We start from the raw sequence: 9,241 nt of genomic DNA, 5'->3' as shown, positions 1-9,241 counted from the left end.
AATAGAAGTCAATGGAGGCTCTAAAAATTGGTCAATTTTTTTTTTCAAAGTCTGGTTTTCCTCGTAAAGTGAGTGACGTCATGAGCTTGTGTGAAAAAGTAACTAAATCGTGTTCTTTTTGTAATAAATAAATATTTTTTGTATGTCATGTGGTGTACATTGTTTGTATGCATCGATGAGTGTATATTTGTGATAATGTTATTAGTTAGATGTAGGTATATGAGGGTCTTTTCCCGTGTGTCAATGTAAGTCAATGGGAAAATGGATTTGTGTAGTTTTTTTTCTAACACCCGAGATCTTGCAACTTTGATCCTTTGTATTTTGATGAAAAATTATTAAATATTAAAAATAAACATAGTGTAGTGTTTGTATGAGTGTAAGTGTAGTTTGTGTAATATTTGTTTTGTGATTCGTGAATGTTTATTTTGTCGGTATATGTTTACTACTGGGTCTGAGGTGTCGGTAGAAATTTGAGCGTTGAGTGATTTTTGAGTGTCGGTAAATGAACTCTAAATACCGGAGTCCGTAAGAAACCAGCGTTAGGAGCCTCTAACGCTGGTTTTCACGGCTAACGCCAAACTCCAAATCTAGGCCTAAGAGAATTAGAAGAGAAAGTGATAGGAGGAATGAAATGGTTAAAAGTAGCATGGCCATCAGTCCAGATAATATGGTCCAACATAGTTTCAAGAATATACTGGAGAAACTCGGATATGCGCAAAGCGGGGTATACATCAAGAAGGAAACTAAACCAGGTAGCAGCGAAGGCAATGAGGGAGATAGGGAGCAGAGTAATAGAACACCCACTGATAGCAGCGAAAAGGGAAGAGCTGTTCCGACATGATGGCATGCACTTAACAGACGAAGGAAATGACCAATTGCTGTTGGACATCAAGGGGATGTGCCAAGCATTGGTAAAGGTAAGGAAAGGTCACGAAAAGGTGGTGATGTTTTGGCCAAAAGAGGGTCTCTTTTTGTGGCGGTGAAGTTCGGGTACCACGTGGGTGGGGCATAGGGGGGATGGGGGGTCCCACGGCAAGAGAACAGTAGCAGCACGGATAAGGGCAGGACGTTGACTACTTGGTCGAGTCATAGTAAGACCGCCCGTGCTCCTCCATAAGGGGAACAATGCAGCGCAACCAAAAGACAGCAGGTGATCCGACGGTCTATGCTGGCTGGAGGATAAAAAGACGGCAGCTGTTTTTGTCTAGTAAACTTGCGAATCCCAGCAGGCGGTGAAGTTCGGGTACCACGTGGGCGGGGCATAGGGGGATCCCACGGCATGCTCAGCCCTGAGGGATGATCCGGTGGTCTATCTATGGGGCTGGCTATGCCATGGGTTCTCCTTTCCCCTTCTGCTCTGCCAGTGGGGTATTTGTGGTCCACCCCCCTAGACGTGGGTCCCAAAATTCTTGTTAATAAAAGGAATGAAGCCTCCTAGACATTATTGCTTGTGAAGGCTTTTCTCCTTATCTCAGCTATAACACCGAACACATCTGTCTTTAATCACTTATGTGTCTCTTTAACCCCTGCATTGCATTCCACATGTTTATTACACCCTGAACTCTTCAGGTAATTATGTGCCAGAGAATTATTCCTTATCTGCAGGGTACGTATCCCTCTTAGAAACTGTATGCTGAAATATTTAGTAGCTTTTATTTATAATTTAATACATGCTCATGCCTGTCTATAATTTGTACGAGTGCTTGATGTTACAGCCTTACAATCCCACTCCTCTCAGAAAGTTAATCCACTTAGTTACTCTATATGTGGTATGTTTAGTGCATTGTGGGTTGTTTTTTTTTTTTTTTTTGTTGCTAAGACACTGACCTCATGTAAGGTACTGTATGCTTAGATAGATCTTTTTACTGTAGTCTTTGACATGTTTGTAATCACTTAGCAATATAGGGTATTAAAAGAGGATTAATATATGCAATTATTAAACTGAACTAGCTCTTACCACTCACTCAGGCATTGATATAGGAATTGTAACTTGTAAATTAATATAGTATTACAAGAGACTACTTTATATGAAAGAGGTTTTTTTTTAAAAGCATATGTTGAACTTTGCAATAGCCAAACACACTTGCTTTATAGTTATCCAGTGATTTAGTAGAAAATGTTCTCCACCAAAACAGATATATGTTCCACATAAGCTCTTTAAAGGTACAGAGATTTTAATTTAGAATACTCCATTGTGTACCTAAGGTCTGACTTATCAATATAACCATATCCTCCCCTCCCCATAAAGTACCTTCTCTTACTATACAGTTTACTACATGTAAGAAGAGATCCAAAAGGGGTCCCTTTATAATTAATTTGCCTTCTATGTTAGGACAAGTTAGGGTCCAAGAGCGTCCCATAATACCCTGTAGAAGGTTTCTACAATATGTGTATATAAAACTGAGGTTTATATGTCAAAAAAAAAAAAGAAAAAAAAGATGCAAGTTCTAAGGGTCTTTTGAGTCTTATAAGTTTCTATTTTTTCTTCTTTTCAAATTAGACCTTCTGATTGTATAACCCCCTAATGCATAGACTAGAGAGTGGCTGTCCTATGTCATTAAATATGCTTCATCACCGTCACTTACAATATTTGTATGGGTCCAAAAGTGGCCCTTCCTATCCTTATCCCTAAACTTCCCCATTGTCACTTGTTATCTTTTATTGTGTGGTCAAAAAGAGGCCACTACTAGTCATATCATGATATGCTTATAAGGGATACTTAACTATACTATATTTTGAACATGTGAGATTTGCTATTTGTCATAGTATGTCATACATAATTTCTTAACAATACTGGTCAATTATATTGTACATAACATTATAACCGCATTAAGCTTATATGGTGATACATCTCTCATAATGACTGTTTATTCATCTATGTGTCAATAGTGCATTTTTATGGTCTGTATACAGGGCCGCCATCAGGGGGTGACAGGGGTGACTCCTGTCAGGGGCCCAATGGGCCAGGGGGGCCCCATGAGGCAAGAACTAAAAAACTTTTGTTAAAATTTTTTGGCAGCCACCAGTCAGTGGGTACTACAGCAGAGTGCTAATTGAGCATGGAAAATGTTATTACAAGGAGTAAAGTATTAGCATTTGAGAGGATTTCTGAGTGTGCACTAAACCACTATGCACAGTGTGAGACAGACTTGGCACCTTGTTTGTACAGTGTGTGCCTGAGTCAGACGGCAGATCACTTTCATTTGCAGAGGATGAAGGACTTACTTAGCAAATGTTTTTTATTTCTTTGTGCAATTTCGTATTGTAACTTCAGTATGGTAGTAGTTGTATGGTGGGGCCAGGGGTCTATAAAAACACATTTTTTTAGCAGCAGTGTATTTATGATTTGACAATGCTGTAGAAATTCTATATTTAAAACCATGCAGAAATGTTTCCTCCTCAATACACAAATGGTAGGTGCCCTTTTGGCAGATATGCATTTTTTAAATGTATATATATATATATATATATATATATATATATATATATATATATATATATATATAATTACATTCCAGTTTACTGCCCCTTTATGCAAGGATTTTCCAGATGCAAGGAGGCATTTTATCTAAGATTTTTACATCTGCATAAAATGTTATACTCTCAGACTAAGATTGCTCAGTGTTTGAAATGAAACAGGTTAACTTAAAACTGTTCAGCTTACACTACAGCTGACTAAATTTTGAAATACATACCAACAAGCCTAAATCCTGCACTTAACCAGATCTTATGGTATGAGTACCACAGCTTATGGTTCCACCAAGACCATATAGAGTACAGCATTTTCAAAATCCATAAGTACAGCTGACAGATGGGAACATTTGTACACTATATTTAAAGTGGTGCTCTTGGTTGGGGAAAATGGGGAAAAAAACAAACAAACATATGTCAACCTTTTAAAAGTACTGTTCTTCATCTAGCCATCTACCCAGATCAGTGTCAAGAGTTAATATAGGATATTTAAGCGGTATATGTGAACCTCGGTGCTGCCCCTTTAAATAATGTTATAAGATAGGGTAAGGATAAGGGAAGGACATAGAGGAGATTATTAGCACTCTGTCTCCTATAGCTTGTTAATTGCTGTATCAAAACAGCTATCAGTAGGTAATGCAATATGCTGTAATTAAACAGCTATCAGTATGTAATGTTATAACAACATTAGAAGAGAGATAATAAGGGTAAGTAAGCCTTATAAAAAGATAAGGAATTCAGCACTCTCTACACATAAAGGGCAATAACAAAAATTATTATGCCAATATAAATACAGAATATAGTGAGTAACAAGTGTGAGGACCTGATATAAGCAAGAGACACAAACTTGAAAAACAAACATATGTTCAAAGCACTAAAAGTTTATTAAAGGACAAAATCATGATGGTGAAAATAAAACATGAAAAATATATATAAATAAGTGAATCATATGAGACGTCTCATGGGGAGTATAGCAGGAATATCAATATAAATTGGCTAATTTAACATAGCTTTGATGTAGAGAAATTACAACACCTCAATCAGAGGACAGCCCCAAATTGTATTCAAGGGAACCGCTGTCATGAACATAACAAAGAGGATCCATGTAATTGACTCAAAACTGAAGCATGCAATGTGAATAGGATAGCCAATGAAGACAGCTATATATACACTCAAAACTTTAGTTGGTAATGGTGAAATTGCAGCAAATCAATATACCTAAAGCCAGACACAACACCACAATCAGAGGACAGTCCCAAAATGAAAAGGGTTAACACTATCTTGATATATAATGAGGATCTATGTGTGTGGCAGAACGGTATAGTGTAATAGAAAATGAAGTGAGTTATAATCAAAGCACAGATCACAGATAATAACAAGCAAAGTTATTGTAAATGCATTTTAACCCTTATTAGGGAGAACTTAATACTCAGTCCATCCAGGTGGTTGTGAAAACAGTGTCCAAGCATCCACTTTAATATGCAGTAGGAAACATCATATTCCTCTGCCGATAGGACAAGCAAATCAAAACAACTCACAACTTTAGAAAAATTCAGTTGACGAAATGACTGCTGCTCCAGATAGTGCACATTGATAGTAGCGTGCAAACAGGCTCCAACAAATCCAACTTTGTTTCAAGGTTAAAGCGTGTAAAATGGCGAATCCCATAGAGTAGGCGTCTCATCAAGAAAAACAGCTGTTGCCACTGCCTACGCGCGTTTCATCCCCTTGACTGACAGGGACTTCCTCAGGGCTGACGTCACTGTGAAAAGCTTGGCCATTTATAGGCCATATGGAACACGCCTCCAGGAAGAGATGAAAAACATAATTTATGTAAGAACTTACCTGATAAATTCATTTCTTTCATATTAGCAAGAGTCCATGAGCTAGTGACGTATGGGATATACATTCCTACCAGGAGGGGCAAAGTTTCCCAAACCTCAAAATGCCTATAAATATACCCCTCACCACACCCACAAATCAGTTTAACGTATAGCCAAGAAGTGGGGTGATAAGAAAAAAGTGCGAAAGCATAAAAAAATAAGGAATTGGAATAATTGTGCTTTATACAAAAAAATTATAACCACCACAAAAAGGGTGGGCCTCATGGACTCTTGCTAATATGAAAGAAATGAATTTATCAGGTAAGTTCTTACATAAATTATGTTTTCTTTCATGTAATTAGCAAGAGTCCATGAGCTAGTGACGTATGGGATAATGACTACCCAAGATGTGGATCTTCCATGCAAGAGTCACTAGAGAGGGAGGGATAAAATAAAGACAGCCAATTCTGCTGAAAAAAATCCACACCCAAAATAAAGTTTAAATCTTATAATGAAAAAAACTGAAATTATAAGCAGAAGAATCAAACTGAAACAGCTGCCTGAAGTACTTTTCTACCAAAAACTGCTTCAGAAGGAGAAAAACACATCAAAATTGTAGAATTTAGTAAAAGTATGCAAAGAAGACCAAGTGGCTGCTTTGCAAATCTGATCAACTGAAGCTTCATTCCTATACGCCCAGGAAGTAGAAACTGACCTAGTAGAATGAGCTGTAATTCTTTGAGGCGGATTTTTACCCGACTCGACATAAGCATGATGAATCAAAGATTTTAACCAAGATGCCAAAGAAATGGCAGAAGCCTTCTGACCTTTCCTAGAACCGGAAAAGATAACAAATAGACTAGAAGTCTTTCGGAAATCCTTAGTAGCTTCAACACAATATTTCAAAGCTCTAACTACATCCAAAGAATGCAACGACTTTTCCTAGAATTCTTAGGAATAGGACACAATGAAGGAACCACAATTTCTCTACTAATGTTGTTAGAATTCACAACCTTAGGTAAAAATTTTAAAGAAGTTCGCAACACCGCCTTATCCTGATGAAAAATCAGAAAAGGAGACTCACAAGAAAGAGCAGATAATTCAGAAACTCTTCTAGCAGAAGAGATGGCCAAAGAAACAAAACTTTCCAAGAAAGTAATTTAATGACCAGCGAATGCATAGGTTCAAATGGAGGAGCTTGAAGAGCCCCCAGAACCAAATTCAAACTCCAAGGAGGAGAAATTGACTTAATAACAGGTTTTATACGAGCCAAAGCTTGTACAAAACAATGAATATCAGGAAGACTAGTAATCTTTCTGTGAAAAAGAACAGAAAGAGCAGAGATTTGACCTTTCAAGGAACTTGCAGACAAACCTTTATCCAAACCATCCTGAAGAAACTGTAAAATTCTAGGAATTCTAAAAGAATGCCAAGAAAAATGATGAAAAAAACACCAAGAAATTAAAATCTTCCAGACTCTATAATATATCTTCCTAGATACAGTTTTACGAGCCTGTAACATAGTATTAATCACAGAGTCAGAGAAACCTCTATGACTGAGAATCAAGCGTTCAATCTCCATACCTTCAAATTTAAGGATTTGAGATCCTGATGGAAAAAAGGACCTTGTGATAGAAGGTCTGGTCTTAACGGAAGAGTCCACGGTTGGCAAGTGGCCATCCGGACAAGATCCGCATACCAAAACCTGTGAGGCCATGCTGGAGCCACCAGCAGAATAAACGAACGCACCTTTAGAATCTTGGAAAAAGAACTAGAGGCTGAAAGATATAAGCAGGATGATACTTCCAAGGAAGTGACAATGCATCCACTGCTTCCGCCTGAGGATCCCTGGATCTGGACAGATACCTGGGAAGCTTCTTGTTTAGATGAGAAGCCATCAGATCTATTTCTGGAAGTCCCCATATTTGAACAATCTGAAGAAATACCTCTGGGTGAAGAAACCATTCGCCCGGATGTAGCGTTTTGGCGACTGAGATAATCCGCTTCCCAATTGTCTATAACTGGGATATGAACCGCAGAAATTAGACAGGAGCTGGATTCCGCCCATACAAGTATTCGAGAGATTTCTTTTATAGCCAGAGGACTGTGAGTTCCTCCTTGATGATTGACATACGCCACGGTTGTGACATTGTCCGTCTGGAAACAAATGAACGACTCTCTCTTTAGAAGAGGCCACGACTGAAGAGCTCTGAAAAATTGCACGGAGTTCCAAAATGTTGATTGGTAATCTCACCTCCTGAGATTCCCAAACCCCTTGTGCTGTCAGAAACCCCCATACAGCTCCCCAACCTGTCAGACTTGCATCTGTTGAGATCACAGTCTAGGTTGGAAGAACAAAAGAAGCCCCCTGAACTAAACGATGGTGGTCTGTCCACCACCTCAGAGAGTGTCGAACAATCGGTTTTAAAGATATTAATTGAGATATCTTTGTATAATCCCTGCACCACTGGTTCAGCAAACAGAGCTGAAGAGGTCGCATGTGAAAACGAGCAAAGGGGATCGCGTCCAATGCAGCAGTCATAAGACCTAGAATTTCCATGCATAAGGCTACCGAAGGGAAAGATTGAGACTGAAGGTTTCGACAAACTGAAACCAATTTCAGACGTCTCTTGTCCGTCAGAGACAGAGTCAAGGACACTAAATCTATCAGGAAACCTAAAAAGGTTACCCTTGTCTGAGGAATCAAATTAACTTTTTTGGTAAATTGATCCTCCAACCATGATCTTGAAGAAATAACACTTATAAAAGACTGGAAAGGTTCTTTCTAGTGAAAATGAGCAAAGGGAATTGAATCCAATGCTGTGGCCATAAGACCTAAAACTTCTATGCATATAAAGCAACTGAAGGAAATAATAGAGACTAAAGGTACCGATAGACGGAACCCAATAAAAATTATCCCTTGTCTGATAGAGACAAGGACATTAACACAAACTATCTGGAAACCTAAAAAAGGTGACCCTTGTGTGAGGAATCAAGAGCTTTTGAAAAAAAGATCCTCTAACTATGTCCTGAAGAGCAAGTGAATCATATGAGATTCCGCATCCTCAGAAAATAATCTGAATGAAAACAGAAAAATGAAAATATGCATTTATTGTATCTAATGAAAACAAATAATGCTATCAATGACCATAAAAAGGCAAAATAGTTTGAATAAAACTCCAAAACCCGGTTCCTCAAAAGGAACTGGAAGAAATACGCCAGAAGATTCCAGGTCTGAGCAGCGCTTGAACCCCATGGGTGCCCAGCCATGCTTCAACAGTACCCAAAATATATAGGACAGAAACACAGTTAAAGAAAGTGTTAGCCTTACTGGAATAAAATCAAAGAAATTTGGACAAAATAAATTTCAAAGAAGTCTTAACCTGCCCCTTACCAGCCAAGCTGGAATACGGCACGTACATCGCAATATTAGGGAGCTGATTTCGAACTCCAATTATAAACATGTTACTTGGGAAAGAACTCAGGAATTTATTCCTTAATAAGAACAACCAAACTAGTATAAGCTTAAAGTTTTAGTCTTAGAACTCAATCTTGAAGCCCAGAGTAACAGTTAAGAATTGAATTCAATTATAAAACAAATAATTGATTATCTTAAAACAAAAGAAATATGGATTTTTTTTTTTTAAATCACAAAATTCTTCTAGCTAAAAAAGCTAAAGACATAGATTAACCCTCATTTGCGAAAATATTCAATAAAATGAAGGCACAAATGAAATTATTAGCATGATAGTCCAGTTTAAAGGACCAGCCAATACAGTGGACTTGCATAAATCAATAAATGCAAAACAACAAGACAAATGCAACAGCACCTAGTCTAGTAAATGTTGTCCCTTAAACAATGCTAAAATAAATCATAATCTGATACTTGATCTTAAAGTAAACAGAGAAAATGAAGCAATTGCAAAATCCAAATAAATCACAGGACC

This window comes from Bombina bombina, chromosome 11, assembly GCF_027579735.1.
Source record: "Bombina bombina isolate aBomBom1 chromosome 11, aBomBom1.pri, whole genome shotgun sequence".
Lineage (NCBI taxonomy): Eukaryota > Metazoa > Chordata > Amphibia > Anura > Bombinatoridae > Bombina > Bombina bombina.
This window is presented reverse-complemented; position numbering follows the sequence as displayed.